This window comes from Gorilla gorilla, chromosome 1 (assembly GCF_029281585.2).
Source record: "Gorilla gorilla gorilla isolate KB3781 chromosome 1, NHGRI_mGorGor1-v2.1_pri, whole genome shotgun sequence".
Taxonomy (NCBI): domain Eukaryota; kingdom Metazoa; phylum Chordata; class Mammalia; order Primates; family Hominidae; genus Gorilla; species Gorilla gorilla.
Window position 1 is genome coordinate 165,624,955 of NC_073224.2, and position 18,656 is coordinate 165,643,610.

Below are 18,656 nucleotides of genomic sequence, written 5' to 3' on the forward strand. Positions count from 1 at the left end.
AGTGATGAGTAACTCAAAGCAGTAGTTAGAACTTGGTCTCATCTATAATCTTAACAAAAATTTACAATAACTTTGTAGAGCAGTAATAAGACGAAGAAAAATAACTTTGAACTTCTACTGGCAACAAATTGGGGGAAGGTAAATATATGGAGGAAACTAATGGAAAATAAAGGTTAGTTTTAGCAAAGTTTCTTATATAGATTCTTCTGGTGACTTCTCTGGGCTGATAAGTGTTTAGAGTTATCTCTTGTGATTAACTTCTATCCTTTCTGGTAGAGAAGACAGAAAGGAATCCTTCATAAATTTATGTCCCTCTTTTAGGCAAATAGAGGAAGAGCAAAGAGTTCCTATATCTGTTTCTTTTCAATTTTCTGTAGCTCAAAATAATCAATACGCCAAAGTAGCCTATTTTGGGGGAGCATATTTTGCTACCTTTCACAACAAACTTGTTAATATTTCCAATTTCTTCTCCTAAATACCTGTCTTTGAGTCTCTCTTTTCTGTTCAACACATTGAAATAATTTCCTTCAAATGTGTTCATTTTCATTGTGGACTTTGCTAATGTACTGTCTATTCTTCAGTTGGTCAAATATTACACATTTTGAAATTTTTTCAAAAGTCTATTAGAAGAAAAAACAGAAAGATGGAATTTAAGAGCTCAAGGGACTTATGTCCTATCACCTCTTCTGTTTATATAAACAAATTGCCACTTAAGTCATGTTTCGTCAATTGTGTGAATCATAGACCTACAGAACTAGGGAGGGACTATGGACATTACATATCAAACCCTTACATTTTAAAGATAAAAAAATGGAGAACCAGGAATTAAGAAATTTTTCCAGGTCACAGAGCAAGTCAGTGTCAATAGGAAACTAAATCTTTAGTCTCTTGCCTCAAGCTTTGTTTCTGAGTGCTTCATAGTTTGAAATAGTTAATTTTTAATCACCTATTCATCCATTAAACACAATTTATTGAGCAAATATGAGCCAAAACTATTATTTTACATGCTTACCTCATAATTTATTCACTCGGGGATAGCATTAGAGATGCTAATAGTTGTCATATAAAATCACGAATTTTTATTGAAAAATCCGAAATTTCTGATGGGTCCAAATATAAGCAGGTACATAGGCTTCTACACATTCTCACAACAATTTTCTTTGTTAATACTTGAATATTGCTGACTAATGATCAGGAGAATACACATTGTGTACAGTGAGCTGTTTTTATAATACAAAAATTAAAACCACAATGAGCTTTTATTGAGGGACTATTATGTATCAGGCCCAGAAACAAGTGTATCAGTGGTAATCAAAGTCTACTCTGTTTCATGCCAAAACACAGAAAGAGGTGCTCCTCTCCATTTTAAAGATGAAGAAACTGAACCTCTGGGGAGCAGAAGTGAAATTCAAATCCAGGTCTGTTTGACATCAAATCTTGTTTTTACCAGTCCACTCCTCTGACATTGATTTTATTAACACTAACCTTTAAGTAAATAAAGTAACTAATTCAATCCCAGATAGGAAGAAGCCATCTGTCAGTAGAGGCTCCATAGATTTAGACTGAAAATGAATGCTGAAGCCATTTATAACAAGAGCTTGGTATCTTTAGGCTTCACATGCCTGGGAATCTCAGGAACCTTTGAAGGAGGCCCCTAGCAATCAAGGTAGATTAAGCTTTTTACAATTCCTCTTATTTTAAATATAGCATAAAGTAGACAGCATGAATTTTTATGCAAAATGGACTTTCAAATGTTAACCTATAGAGCCAATTTCTTAGGCATGCTTCCACAACTTTCATTCTAAAAGATAAGAGTTCTTAGGCTTTAATAAACAGTTTAAAGCCATTTTTTTTTCCTCCTAAGTTTGCACTTCTCCAGTTATTCAGAAGGTCAACATTTGGCTGAACATTCATTAATTATGAAGTGTTGGTTTTCTGAGAAACTGTCAAAATGTAAGTTTTAATGAAACCATACAGAGTCATTTTTCAATTGTAGGCTTTACTTAGTTTGTTTTAAAATTCAAGAAAATATTTAACCATTGAGAGCAATGCATTTTAGAATTATCTGATTTTAGCTAATGAGTAGAATTCATGTACTAATTTGTATGACCTTTGGAGTAATGATGGGGAGAGTATCTCCCAGCATTCTAACGGGAATATGGTATATTGTCTGTTGTGTGGACTAAGACAAGTACACTCATACAAACATTTAGGCTTCAATATATACCTATCAAGTTATTTTACTCATGATTCATCTGCTTCAGAACCTGAAAAAGTTGGTAAATCAACTTCACACTCTTTCCACTATATGAAACTCTTGTGAAGTCACAGACTGAATCTATTTTGTTCCCTACTATGGTAGGTAGGTAATAGGCATCCAATAATTGTTAAATTGGATGTATTTCCAGTACAGTTAAAGTACAAATTTGGAAGGTATATATGCCACCAGGCATAAGGTAATATAAACATTAATAATTAGGACTTAATTATATGATAGAATTTTTAAATAATTCAATTCATCAAACATTTATTGATAATTGATTTCAGATTAACCTTCAGCAAATCCCAAGTGTTTGCTATATTCCAAGACCTGTTATTGGAGTTTTAAATATATTATTAACATTTTTGCATGGTATATATTCTGTTATTTTGAATTTTTTTGTGAGACTATATGGTCATGATTTTTTTTCTCAGAAAAAAATAACTACTAAAATTTTAAACTAGAAACAGATTTTATGACAGCTATCTTAATATACTTTAAGGATATAAATCTTTAAACACTTTAAGGATATAAATTGTATCATACTTAGATTTATATAACTGACATAAATATACATCTTAATATTATTATTAAATATGTGTTTAATATTATTAAATGTATAGAATATATTTATATAAATATATGATTATATTTAACAATAATAGTACTAATATACAAAAAGACATATTTGACATATAATAATACTATTAATATAATAGTAATATATAATAATACCACTGATATATATATATTAAAAAACTACTACTGAGATATATATTATATATACTCAATATATAAAACACTGAGATATATATATTAAATGCTACTACTGAAATACATATATAAGAATAATACTGAGATATATATATCTCAGTAGCAGTATTTTATATCTCAGTATTATAAAATATATCTATATAAATATTATTAAATATATATATCAGTAGTATTATTATCAAAGATCTAAGATTTAAATATGGGCTGGTAACTTGGTACTTTTTACTGATGGAAGGATAAGGACTATAAATTGTCTCCCATTAAGTGGTTGTTTTATGAGCACAGAAAATAAGTCAGAGCTCTTTGATAGTATAACAATTACTGTATGAATTACCCTTTACAATATTTTTATTTACCAGTTGACTCTCAAAAAACATCCAAGTGAAGTTCCTCCAGTTTCTAGCTTGTAATTTAAACACGATTTGCACATTCTGCTTTTTCTTTTTCCTTTTTTTTTTTTTTTTTTGACACGGAGTCTTGCTCTGTCTCCAGGCTGAAGTGCAGTGGCACAATCTCGGCTCACTGCGACCTCCACCTCCCAGGTTTAAGCAATTCTCCTGCCTCAGCCTCCTGAGTAGCTGGGACTACAGGTGTGCACCACCACGCCCAGCTAATTTTTGTATTTTTAGTAGAGACAGGTTTTCACTATGTTGGCAAGGATGGTCTAGATTTCATGATCCGCCCACCTTGGCCTCCCAAAGTACTGGGATTACAGGCATGAGCCTGCTTTTTCTTTTTAGAATGTCTTCCCTTCTCTTTCTCTGTTTGCCACACACCCAGTCTCATGACCAAGCTCAGTTCTCATGTTCTCCATGGAAAGCTTTTGAAAATAGGTCATTGTATTAATCACTTATTTTCTGAATGCCTATAAAACTTAGTGACATGATGTAATCTTTCTGGTAATTAACACTGTGGGTAAATCACTCTTTCATAAAATTTTAAACCTATGTTCCAAAGTTGTCTCTATAAAGTGTAAGAAGTTTTGACTCCAGGTAAAAGGATTTTTCACCTGAGGCCCTGAAATTTAATCCTTATAACTAAAATAGCCAGACCTTATTTAAAATCTCAGAAATTCCAAAAGTAATGCCTATAATAACAAAGGCCCTCACTGTTATTTCTTGTTAAATGTTTTTGCTACAGTATAACTTTAACTTATTTGACTTGGTTCCATTTAGCTCCCTCTCTTTTATTTTAAGGAAGTCATTGGGCAGGGATAAAGGAGAAAAAAGAATGACCGCATAAAGAGGAACCAAATGTCCCATGGAAGAGAAAATAGAATAGGGTAAATTCTAGATGAAATAAAATGGCAATCAATCTCAGTTGAAATTGCCAAACCAAATACAGTGTCTCATACCTAGCAGACTTTCAATAAATATCTACACTTGGAAATTAAATTTTTCTTTGCTTTAAGTGGTATTTTATTTTCTATTATTTCTTTGGATCTTCTTCAAATTCATGCTTATACCAATGTTTTCCTTAAGATTTACAGTTTGCTTAAAGCTACAATTTTCTCTTCTCTATGCCTGTGTCTCACCTTTATTATTGAGATTTATAGAGAGAAGAACAATGAAGCTGTATTGGGATGACACCCATTTCCATTTAGTGGAAAAATCTGCATTAGTAAAGCTTTAGAGGAAAAATTGTTTTTCCAAAGTCTATGACTTATCAATTCAAAATGATCCTAAAGACATTAGCATGAAAGTTGATTTAGGATTGATATTTTTTCCAGTTATTTTCAGTTCTGACATTCAATAACCAGTTCTCAATTATGGTCCCCTCCAACTATTGTCCTTCCTCCTAAACTTCGTAGACAATTTTTTAAAGAGTCATCTCCAACTTTCCTCTACCTTTCCTCACCTCCTATTCACTCCTCAGCCCACTACAATCTGTCTTTAGACCTTACCACTCCAGGGATATTTCTCTGGAAAATGACATCAAAGGCCCTCTAATTGCCCATTCTCATGGATGCTTTTTAGCCTGTAGTGGATTCTTATAATTTTACGTTTTCTCAGGATTCATTTTGAATATAAGTTTTCTTATACCACAAGCAGGACTTAGTCACCAGGGACACAGTTTCTAATTCTCTGCCTCTTCCCAGTTCCTCAATGTGGTTGATCCAGATACCTGCCATGTATGACAATCTCCTGGTGACCCTCTCCCTGTGGGACAGCTAGACATAATCGCCAGGTCCGTCCCACAGACCTGGCTGAGCGATGGATGAAAGGGAGTACTCAGACACAGGTATGCAGAGTAAGAGCAGCTAGGGGTCTGCCGGGCTCTAGTGGCCAAAGTGCGAGCTGCTTGCTTTTATTCAGTGTAGACATAACTCCAAAAGCCTGGAGCAAACACAGTCTGTGGGTAATTAACATTTATTGTTCCCCTTTCACAGAAACTCATGCATGCGGATGATCAAAGGTCAGTTCCTGGTCAACATAAATAAACAAGCCTGTTTAAGATTAATTCCCCCACACTTACTTGTACCTACTCCTTGCCCTCTGCCTCAGCGTCAGAGAACAGCTGACTTCAGCTTATTCTTCCCCGAAGGTATGCAGAGCCTTCTGACCTTTCAGAAGGTCTGCTCCTTTCCCTATAGTTTCTCCCACCACTCTGATCGATCTCCTACACATAATCTACTTGGCTTGCTCCTCTGATGCTCACATCTAGCACAAACTGAGCAGCAGATAAGCAGCAGTGATCCCTCTCAATCACAGCAAGGCCCCACAGAGCTAGTGCCTGCTTACTCTAAAGCCAATAATTAGAACTTCCCTCAGGAAACCCACCTGTGTAACTGTTGGATCCTTATTGGAACACAATAAAAGCTTTAGCATAATGGTCTCTCTTTCTCTCTCTTGCTCCCCACGTGCTGGTTGAGTGTATGTGTCCTGAACTGTCCCTGGCCCCACTTCCCATTGGCCCTGTAAGGTGTACTGCCCTCTTCTTTCTGAGATCTGTAAGTTTATCTTATAAACTCAGGTTTATAGGAGCACAAAGGCACCAAAAAGCACACATGCTTCTTTTTGTCTTATGTGGTTTTATTTGGGACCAGCTAGTAATTCCTTCCTGCCGCAGAAAGTCCTATTGAGCAGATAGCTTTTCAAAGGTATTTCAGTGATCATCATATTGGCAGCATATTTGTAAAAAGGATCATGACTATGTTACTGTTTGCAGTTGACAGCTTCTGTTATTTCATGTGCTTTGTTGAGTTGCCTCCTCTGTGTCTCACCTGACTGACACATTGAGCCTGTTTTCTAAGTCAGGGCTCTCCTAAAGAGTGACCCTCTTTGTAGGAAAATACTGGACACAGGTCAGATAAGAGCCACAAGGAGGTCTGTAAATATCAACAAGTTTCCTGTGAGAGGAGCACCCGGTCACAAATTGGACACTTAGGTATTTGGCTATCTGCCAAGATAAAGAAGTAGCTTTATCTTGAAGCCCTGTCAGGGCAGGACTAATGTTTATAGTCCTCTTGTGAGGGAGACCTCAAGACCAAATTATGACCTTTTCCTTATTTGACTGTTTATCCAGCATTTGTTACTATTGTCTACTTCTTCCTTAAGATTTTATTCTCCCTTAGATTGCTTGACACCACAATTTTCAAGTTTTCTTTCTACCTCTCTGCCTACTTATTATTATTCCTCCATAGAAATGGCTTTTTCTCGGTTCATCTCTTAAGTGTTGCTTTTTCTCACTGACATTTGTGTTTCCTTTTGTTCTCCTTTGTTTCCTGTAATTCTTTTGTATTAATTAATACATGTAAAGCACTTAGCACAATGCTTAGTATATAAGAATAAATATTCCAGAAGTGATAGCTATAGATATTTTGCTCTACATATCCTTGATTGATTTCATCTAAGACTACGACTTCTACTCCTGCTACTAGAAACACACACACACAAACACACACACACACGTGTTTTTCTTAGACTTCCTCCAATACTGGATCTACCTTCTTTGGCAACTGATAGTCCTGTTTTGTATCTTTTCCCTATTTCCCAGCCACCTTTACCCTCGACTGATATTGTCTTTGCATTGATCAAATCTTTACCACTTGCCTTTTGATTCTTGTTATTTTGAATGAAGCATTAGAAGGCAAAAAAAAAAAAAAAATGTGTGCTAGTGGGCCAAGAATATCTATTTCATTTAATGTTCACAACAATCATACTGATTTGTTATTAATAGCCGCATTTTAAAGATAAGGACAGTGAAGCTCAGAGTTTTACAGCTTGTAAGGAAAAACACTTAAGTTTAAACTCAGGTTTATGAGAGCACAAAGGCACCAAAAGGCACCCGTGCTGCTTTCTGTCTTATGTGGCATTATTTGGGGCCAGCTAGTAATTCCTTCCCATTGCAGAAAGTTCTATTGTGGAGACAGCTTTTCAAAGGTTGTTCAGTGATAGCCATATTACCAGCATATTTGTAAAAAGGACCATGATTATATAATTGTTTGCACTTGACTGAAAAAAAAAGTTAAACATATTCTAAGTCATATGTTAAGGGTCTTGCAGAGTCTTATATATGAAAATGAGAATTTTAGGATGTTTTCCATATAGAGATGCACCAAGAGACTTTAAGAAAGAGTAAAACATGTTTAATTTGCATCTTAGAAGGATCTTTCTAGGAAAAATGTATGGATTGAATGGATTGAAGAAAGAACAAGACTGGAAACAGGTAATCAGTGAGTAACATCTTGCAGTAAGTTTTGTTTTGTTTTGTTTTTAAGAGATAAGAATAAAATGAGCTGAGGTAGTAGTATTGGCCTGGAGATGGAGAATGGATTTCAGATACATTAAGATGGTAGAATCGCCCAGCTTGGTGGCTCATGCCTGTGATCCTAGCACTTTGGGAGGCCGAGGGGAGCAGACTGCCTGAGCTGAGGAGTTTGAGACCAGCCTGGACAACATGGTGAAACCCCATCTCTACTAAAATACAAAAAATTAGCTGGGTGTGGTGATGTGCACCTGTACTCCCAGATACTCAGGAGGTTGAAGCAGAAGAATTGCTTGAACCTGGGAGATGGAGGTTGCCGTGAGCCGAGATGGTGCCACTGCACTCCAGCCTGGGCAACAGAGTGAGACTCCATGACTGAAAAAAAAAAAAAAAAAAGTAGAATTAGTCAGAATGACAACATATGGGAGGCTGGTGATAAGTAAAGATGAGAAGAAATGGTCAACAAATGACTATAAAAGAGGATGCCTACAAGGGGAGATGAACATGAAGATAAAACTTTGTTTACTTCATGAACTTACAAAGTAGGAAAATCACCTTGAATTTTTGTCTCTTAATTACTTGTAATAGCTAGTTTATTTTGGTTACCCTTGGCAGAACTGTGCTCTTATTCAACACCACAAACTGTTTCCATTGGGGTCAATCTCTCAATCAAGATTTGAACATAATTCTCAAGGTTTCAAACAAATGAACTGAAAGCTATGACAATTAAAATTACCAGGAATTGTTTACCCATTTGTATTGAAGGCTTATATTGCTTAGAAAGCATTTTAGATGGTAACATTTGCTTTAGAGTTAACAAGCCCTTTTTTGACTCTATGCTCTAATTTCTATAGGCTTTTCTATTTTTAATTTATATATTTATATAATCTCCACTCCTTGACAACCATTACAAACGTTAGCTGAGATTTCTCTATGTCACGTGATTACAGAGTTTTTCAGTTATAACATTGGTTGAATATTTTTGTAATGACTATTATTTTCTTGACATATCTCTAATTAAGTATTTGAGTACAAAAATCTATTGGAAAATAGTTTCTTCAGGCTGTCACAGAAATGAGGTCTTTTTATGTGATCTTTCTCTTATTATCACAGGTTAAAATTAAATTGGATCTTAAAATTACACAGAAGATGATTCCACAAGATAATATCATAAAATAAATTAAAAGGAAGCTCTATAAAGTCATGGAAATAAAACTTAGAGACACACACTAACTTATGTATATAAAATAATTTCATCAGTTATATAAATTTAGCATCACTTCTCAGGAAGTGACAAGAATACAAGCAGAAAAGCTGATGGATAGAGAGAGGGAGGAGAAGTGAGATGAGGGCAAGGCTGAAGATACAAGTGATATCATTTTACAGAGGTAATAATTGAAACTAGCAAGTAACATCCTTTCACTAAAGTAAGAGGAGATATTTGTAGGATATTTCTGGTTTAAAACTGGGGAGGAAGGGAGCCAGAAAGGGAAAGAAAAGACTCATCTAAGAAGCAGAGAACAAAAGAATGCCTGTCAAGGGAGCCCACAAAAGAGATATTTGTAAGAAAAGAAAGGCAGATTTTCTGTGTTGTTCAGTTAATTATCATCTTGCTGTGCTGTTTGCTTCATTAGATGTATACATTTTTCCCCCATCATTCTCTTACATGGAGCTCTTATTTTAAAGTCCCTGGCTGAGAAAACAGGCTTTCAACGTTCATGATGCTATGACCACATCATGTTCTATGCATTTCAAAAGCCAAAATTCTGTTTTAGGGATTTATTTATATAAATTGCCACAGGCCCCACAGTTTTCACTACATTGCAATTGCTCAAACTTGGAAACTGGAGTACAAGTTAAACTCCCTCCTTCTCACATTCCTCCTCACATTGCACCTATCTTCAACCTCACATTACAGAGGAATGAAAGTAGCATCTGACAACCAGTTTTTTTCATGACTTTCCTCCCCCCTACTCAACTCACCTGTTCCTCTCTTTTTTCAGAAAAAATTTCTTCTGCCAAAAGTATTTTGAAAACCAAAGTGATTTGCCTCTACTTGAAAAATCAACTTCTAAATTACACTCAAAAGGTGAGTTGGAGTCATCTAATAAGACATAAGAAGGGACACAAAGATTTTGCATCTTACACAGACTAAGTAATAAAAATTCTAAACGTTATGTCATTGGTTAATAAGTATCAAGCAGCTGGAATATAAAAACAAAAAAGACAACATTAACAATTAAATCTTGGGCTCAAGGGTTAATCTTGTTGCAAGTACATGTGTAGAATATGAACTGTGTGCCTTTTTTGGAACTCCTTCATTAATAAAAGCAGAAAACTGACTATCTGATATACTGCAAGATACTTTCTTAATTTATTTTAGGACAGCAGATGTGTGTAATCAGTTGTACCTTACAGACTATTTAACAATAAAATTGAAAATGTTGGTCTGCAAAAATTTTAGAATAAGTGATTCCATGAAATTGGTGCTTCCACAGTTGTAAAAATGTTTAACTGATTATGAAACACTATGCTTTGACAGATATAGAAATGGATTATGGATAATTTTCTTTCTGAGGAAGAGTTTATCAAAACGAAGAACACACATCATCTAGTCAGAAACCTATTATTGGGATAGAAAACAGTAAGCATAATGGTGGTAAATGTATCAACCATTCCGTTGGTTATATTAAACCATGTTAAGGTAAATACAGGGTGGCTAAATAATAGAAGCCTACCATAAAAATAAAAAGAAGCACAATATCACATGCGCCCAAGTAGTTTTGGCTTCAGAAACAGAAATGAACAAGATATAATTGCAGACGGGACTCAAGCCCAGACTTCTATAACCCAACACATGGCTAGGAAATGGCAGAACCTGTATACAAACACACTATGCAGGCTTGCTCCAGAGCTCATACGACTAAACTGCTATGCTATGCTATGGTCAAAAACCATTGCTCTTGGAGCCAAGTTTTGCAAAAGTTTCAAATATTTTCACACTTTTATTCAATGAACTCAGAACTCAACCTGAGTACTATGACAGAGTAGAGCTAGGTGGCACCTAATAGTAGGGGGCATAACCCAGCACCCGTTTCTTGTTCCCTGCATGACTTCCAAGGTACCACTGGAACCTTAGACTTCAGAGAATACATATCGAAAATCATTGTTCCACAGAAAAGAGTTGTTACTTTTTGGAGAATAGCATTGCTACCATATCTACTTGCCAGGCCATGTTTGCTCCTAGATGAAGATGAGGCCAAAACATGAGTATAGCATCATGCTAAGTTTCCTGGGGCAATGGAGTCCATATCTTCGAGACATAACAAGTAATCTCTCTATGAATCCATCTCTCTATACATTTGATATTGTCTTGGATAAAATATAAGTGGTATTGCTTCTACATGAGGCTAAGTAGTTCCCTTGAGTTTGGGGTTGAAATAATTAATGACTTATTTCTAACAACTAAAATATACAAAAGTTATAAAATGTCACTTCCAAGAATAGGTTACAACAAGATTATGATTTTGTCTTATACTCTCTTGACCTCTCCCTCAGGTGCCTTGTTGTGAACTGCCCTATGGATAGAAACACATGGTAACTTTGATGCCTCTGGATAGCAGCAAGTATGGACTTAAAGCCTGCCAAAGTCCATGTGAAGAAGCATGGAAGTGGATTATCTTCCAAACACTCACTGACATGGCTACAGCCTCACCCGACACTTTTACTGCAGTCTTCTGAGAGATACTCCCTAAGCCAGGGGATCCAGCTAAGCCATTCCAAGATTCTTGACCTATAGAAACTGCACTTTAATAAATGTTTGTTTTGTTAAGCCACAAAGTTTTGGGGTGATGTTTTATATAACAATAAATAGTTTAATATACTATTGTGCCTCTCAATTCATTATTTAAAACACCCAGGTTAGAAATGACTTTTACATTGGAATAGTTACTTACGACTTACTTGTAAATATTAAAAGAGGAGCAACAGCTCAGATCAATAAATATTTTTGAGTACCTAGCTATTCTAACCACTGTGCTAGGCACTGGGGGTCAAAAATAAATTAATTACTCCAAAGCAATATACAGGTTAGTGGAAGAAACAAAATAACTATGATATAAGGTACATGTAAATTTGATGATGACAATGTGTGAACTATCACAACAAAGGCAAAAAGCTGTACATTTTACATTCTGTCTGGGGAAGAAAGAGAAAGCTATAGAGAGGTGTAAACCTAAAACGTGAAATAGAAGTTTTCTAAGCAAACAGGGGAGGATCAACCAATTTATCCATTCCTCAAACATTTGCTCATCCACTGGCACCTGGCACAGAGCATGTGCCCGCCAAATTCCATCCATTCTTAAAATCTAATTCGAAGTGTACTCTCTTCATAAAGCCTTCTTAGACCTTGAACTTTATTGAACTAATTATCTAGACAAGTGATTAAATATCCTGGTAACCTAAGAGTCACACTGAGGCTTTTAAAAAGAATTTATTACAGATATCCCCTCCAGAATTACTGAATCAGAATCTCTCGATACCACAAATCTACATTTTAAAAAGCTCCTTAGGGATTTCTTCATGCATCCAATATGGAGTAACAGGGACTGGATTACTCTTACCTGAGACAATCTCAAAATGGGTTAAATGTATGAAGCATTAATTTTCAACAAATGAAATTGGACATCAGGCAATGAAGGACAATAGTTCCTAGGCGATGAGAACAAATTCAATGAGCTCTACAATTGCCCCAGTTTATTATCTTTAGAGAGTTTCCAGGCCATGATATAAAAGGGGAAATTCAGACAGACCTAGGCAAACTACGTTTCTTGAGAAGACATAGTTGAGAGTCTGGAGAAAGCGAGGTGGCTATAGTTCATAAAATAGATTAGCAAAGACAAGAAAACTGTGCAAAGAAAGAACAGCAGAGATATGCAGGGGGTTCCCCTGGATGATTCAGCAGAGCATTGATCAGCGGGTCCATCTGAAGAAACTACTACTGATTGGGAAATGGACCAACAGAGACAATTAGTGGCAACAGTGCCCAGGGCTGACACAGGTCCAGGGATAGACTCTATTCCCACTACCCAGACTGGAAAACCTCCTTTGAGAATAAAAGAGGGTTGACTTAATTACTCCAGAAAAACAGACATAAAGCAGGAGTGTCCTGAAGAATCAGGAACATGTGGTCACTCTACAAATAACTCTCCTAGTTACCTGGTCCCTGGCCATTTTCTCTAGGCTTCCATTCCACCATATTCCCTAACTCAGTTCCTGACATACCCTCTTTTCACGTGTCTTCACTGCATTTCCTCCAGCCAGAAAGCTCTTATACCTGCTATTTCCTTACACCTAGATTTCCTCTCCCCAGAAATCTCCCTCTGTACCCCAGCTTCTTATTTCTAAAGTGGAAATAATAATTTTATCTACCTTGCAGGGCAGTTATAAAGATTGAGAGTTAATATTTGTAAGCCACTTAATCCATAGTAAGCATTATATGTAATTGTTACTACTACAACTAATACTATCATTATTATTTCTTCCTCTCTTTACTTGACTAACACCTACTCAGATTCTCAGGTTGTAAGCCAAGTGATCAATTCCTCAGTGATTCTCTCCCAACCTCCATGACCATGGATATATACTTTCAGCAAATACTGTGTTGCCTATGTGGCAGGCAGATGCTGTGTTAGGAACTGAGAATAATGAAATGAAAAACAAAAACAAAGTTATGTGTCTTTGTTGAGCTTATATCTTAGCCAGAAGACAGGCAGTAAAGAAAAGGAAATAAAAGATAGACTGTGTTATATAATGATCAGTGCTGGAGAAAAATAAAAGAGGGAGGCCGGGCACAGTGGTTTACACCTGTAATCCCAGCAGTTTGGGAGGCTGAGGTGGGCGGATCACGAGGTCAGGAGATCAAGACAATTCTGGCTATCACGGTGATAGCCTGTCTCTACTAAAAATACAAAAAAAAAAATTAGCTGGGCATGGTGGCGGGCACCTGTAGTCCCACCTACTTGGGAGGCTGAGGCAGGAGAATGGCGGGAACCCAGGAGGTGGAGCTTGCAGTGAGCCAAGATCGTGCCACTGCACTCCAGACTGGGCGACAGAGCAAGACTCCGTCTCAAAAATAAAAAAATAAATAAATAAAAATTAAAAAATAATAAAAGAGGGAAGCGATTAGACAGTATCAGAGCTAGGATGGTCTGGAAGGGCCTCCCTGAGAAAACTACATTTGAACCAGAACTGTATGAAGGTAAGGGAGTAAGACATTCAGTAACTGAGAAAGAAGAAAAGTCTGGGTAGAGAAAAGCAGGTCAAAGGTCCCAAAGTAGGAGCATGCCTGGCATGTTTACGAAACTTAAGGTAGAAGAGGAATGAATATAAAAAGAGTGGAGATGAAGGTTAGAAAGGAAATGAGTTCTTTTGTTCTGAATAATATGGGAAGTCTTTGGAACAGCAGAGTGGCATATCTCATACATTTTAAAAATCTCATTCTGGCTACTATGTCAAAACAGGGTAATGGAGAAAAGGCAGAAGAAAGGAGATCAAGTTAACCTCTTTTAGGCATAGCATCATGGTGATCTTCCTCACAGCTTTTATCCTAGTGGCAGTTTTATGTTTCTTGTTGATTATTTGATTGCCAGTCTTTTTCACTAGACCATAAGCTTGGTGAGGCTAGGAATTATATGCAATTTTATTCACCATTAAATTACCAACATTGAACATAGATCTTGGAACCTATTAGTTGCTTGGTAAATATTTGTTTAATAATTGTGTAAAAGAATCAGTGAATGTATATAATTATATTTCAAATTTTGATTTCTTTAACAGATTGTAAATTCCTAGATGGCATAAAGCTATATTTTATACTTCTTTCAATTTCTACAATTATCCTATATCCTTGTGCATAGTGGTCAATAAGTGTTGATCAACTTGATTTGCTGTTTCCCTAGTCTATTTTTATATCTCCTACAGTATAAATTTCCTTGAAGAAAAATATGTAGAACACAAAAGAAATCTTCTAGAAAGTCAAGATAAGCTTTAAAAAGTCTAAACAGATAGCATGAACTCTTAAGGTTTACATATTGCCAGAAACTATGAAACTAACACAAAAGAGAATCGATGATAGATTTTTCCCCCTGTCTTTTGGGAAATAAGAGTTGATAATAGAAGTTTATTTATAATCATAGCTGCAAAATTGCCTCTAGGAAAGCAATAATAATGGAGCAAGCTATCTTGTTTTCCTACAAATCCAGTTAAAAAAATAAACAAAAAAACTTGGTTTTATTTGTCAAAATCACACCAAGAGAACCAAACCTACAGCATTTACCAAACCAAGTCTCCATCCAGCTTACTAATTCTCTGACATTGTAATATACAAATGTAGGCATTAATTGGTTGACTGAAATACACAATAATAATACATTTTACTGCTTGGAGATACTTGATACATTTTAAATACACAATAAATATATTATTCATTCTCTAATGGTTCTTCACTGGGCTGAAAATATGTTTTTAAATATCAGTCTTGGAAATAGTATTTAAACTAGACTAATAATGGAATCTTCACTGTTTCTGGTCACTTTTTCTCTTCTAAAGACACTTTTACTTGTAAAATTGCTGGTATAAGCTCTCTTTCATTATGTGACAAATTCACATTACTAAATCAAAATAAAACCTAATTTCTGTCCATGAATAACTTGTATGCAAATCACAGAGTATATGCAGCATTCACGTAACAAAGAGGTTATAATGGGTTGTATTTTCTTTCCAGTGATGTTCTTCATATGCTTGAATTTTGGTCACAATTAACAGAGGCTTCGTAGAGGCATTTCATGATTTTTTTCATGATAAAATAGGCAGGGAGTGAGGTAGAAACAAAAGTTTCAAATTACTTTTGTTCCTTTGACCTATTTCCTAAGTATAAGATATAAATGACTCAAATCATTTTCCTAAGCTCTAGCAAAATGTAAACTATAGTTTAAGAGCCTGTGGGGTCTCTTCACTATTATCTAACTACAAACATGTTTCTACCCAAATTGTAATCAAATTAGAAGAAACAAAGACAATTACATATATATTTTTTCACCATCAGCATTTCATTTTATTATGATTTTGATCACTTCTCTGTTAAGAACATTTTCAGGAACATTTATAAACGTGTTTATGACATCAAGGTGTGCAACCCAAGCAGTTGCAAAGGATCCTGTACTTAGGGTGACTTCCTGCATGATTTAATGTTCTGCTGTTGCTGTCTTGAAATTGTCCACACCCCCATTTTTAAACAAGAAACTCTACTTTCATTTTTTTCACTGAGATCTGAAAGTTATGTAGCCTGTTCAGAGAAGTAAATTAGTCAAATTTTTAAGCAGATCAATAATATGCAAATGAGATAGATACAAACAAAGAAAGCGACTTTATTTGCTGTAAATATTTTGACAAAATGTTCTTTGTTAAAGAAAATTTGAGTTAAAAAAATTTCAGTACTAATCAGAATCAACCAAGAAAACACCTTGAAAGTTTTGAAAAACAGCTATTTTCTTTTCTAGTTCTTCTGAAATATACCCTTAGCAATATTCTAAATGATCACCAAAGATGGATGAAAAAATATAGCAGGCCCTGAACTTAAAATAAAAGTTAAATATATATATATATTTATATATCTATGGGGAATACTGTGAATAAGTCTTTTAAATGGCCAACTTTAGAACTTGAAATCCATATATATATATAAACAATGAACTTTCTCCTGTCAGCTTCCCTGAGGTAATATTCTTAAAGGTTCCCTCTCTTGGGCTCTACAGAATATCGGTTAAGACTTCAGTCTTATCAGAGGTTAAAATTTAGACTCTGAAACAATAGCTGTATGATTTGGTACAATTTACCTAATCTCTGTTTTTCTCATCAATAACATTAAGTGAGGATTAAATTCGATGATGTAATAATAAAGTAAGCAAAAGCCCTACCTAAAGTAAATTCTTCATAAATATTCACTCCTCAGCTCTAAGATTAAAGTATCAACACAGAGTACAGAGAATAGCTTTTCACCAGGTAGGCCCTGAGACAGCAGCGGATCCAAATCATGCTCAGCACTATGTCTGAAAGCAAGGCAAGTCTAGCTCTGTAGGGCAACCCTGAGTGCTAGATCTATGGAGGGAATGCAGTAGTTGGGAGTCCCAAGAGTACTACTACAGTCCAGCAGGCAGATGATTGTCCTCTGGACAATCTGCTAAACCTTAGTGAGGCTCTAAAAGCCAAGACTCCAGGTTTAGGAAAATGCCTGACCAAATGAAGACAGGAAAAGAGGAGCCTAAACAGAAAGCCAGACCTGGGAATTGGTGTGAGAAAATTATGAGTCTAGGGTGGCTTCAGACTGTGTCAACCTGTAATTATCTTCCAAGTGTCTAATGAATGCCTGCTCTGTGCCAAGCACAGGAGATAGACAGGCCTGGTCCCGGATTTAGGTTTACTGTATAGAGTGGATAAATAAAATATGTGACATCAACGTGGTGAGAGAAGAACGGTAGAGATAAATCGCATGTTACGGAGCAAAGAGGAGGGACTGGATGAGGGGATGGGAAGTGAGTCCCCCAAAGAGATAATGCCTGTATTGAATTTTGCATCCTAGGAGAACATGTAGGAGCTATCCAGGAAAGAGGTAAAGGAAGTTCCAAAGATATAAACCAGAAGAATCCCAGGCTCTAGGATCCAAGACAGTGAGCCATTCTCAATTTCATTGAAAAAGACTGGATTAAAAAGTGACTGAGGCTGTTTGAATACTGTCTGCCTAGGTACAGATTGGTTCTAAAACAGAACTGAGCCTTTCCATGGGAGCTCAGGTGGCCCCATTGATGAAACAAGGAAGGCAGAGATTTAAAAATTGGGGCAAAGATAACAGGGGCAATAATAGAAGAGACAGTAGCAGTATTGTAGGAAATAAACAGCAACCCTCAACTCCCGTTTTAAGATTTCCCCTTTCTCCTATGCGGAATTTTTAATTGGTAGCTAGTGAAAAGAAGAGATGTCAGGATTTCTTCTTTTCCTAATCATCCCAGCAAGGTGATGATCAAGACAGAGGTGGCCAAAAGGATCACTGATAAGGCTTAACTTGGACAGTTTTGCCAATTAGAAAATAGTCCAGAATAATCAGAAATCAGCCTCCTGTTTTAATCTCTCCTCATTAAATAATTTAAATTCCTCTCGGCCTTGTGTTTATTTCAATTAAAAATATACAAGATCTCATTGTCATCTTCCAGTCAGCCTGCAAAGGCAAGATCAGTCATAAATAATCTCAGTAGAAGATACCCTGTTTATCTTTTTCTTATGTTTTGTTTGCCCTTAACACTCAGCTCTGCTGCAATTTCATAAACATATTCTGTGATAAACCCTGTATCCTGAACAAAAGCATTGCCCTGGACCCAAACCAGCCAATGTCAAACACTGTTGAACATATATCAGAGTAGAGGATTACCAAAAAGCTAGGAGGACCTCCAGGCACTGCCCTCTTTGGCAGGTGACTGCTTTTAACAAATGAGACTGATAGTGATTTATCCTACTTTTAATAATCTCCATAAAAGAGGTTCCACAATTTCTCTGTATTTGTATCTCCCCCCGACTTTCTTTCCATGTCCACATGCTTTATAATTTTTTAAAAAATGAATGAATAAACATAAGTGATTTTCAACCCAAGAAGTATAGTAACCAACATTCCCAGAAAAGCTGTTCATCTTTTAAAAGAGCAAGGGAGCAGAGAACTCATAGAATCTAAATACAACTTACATGAAATGGAAATCACACAGGTTATCAAACTTAAAGGCTGTTAACTTTATAATGTTAATGAGGCATAATACAAATATTCATAGTTAATATTTAAAGTACTAATGATTAGGCCAGAATGTTATAAAGT

General features: G+C 35.8%; 1 protein-coding gene across 4 annotated transcripts in view; it reads right to left on the reverse strand.

Moving 5' to 3' along the window:
• TNNI3K (TNNI3 interacting kinase) overlaps positions 1–18,656 on the reverse strand; it is a 304,957-nt gene that overhangs the window by 210,142 nt on the left and 76,159 nt on the right. The window lies entirely within an intron of this gene.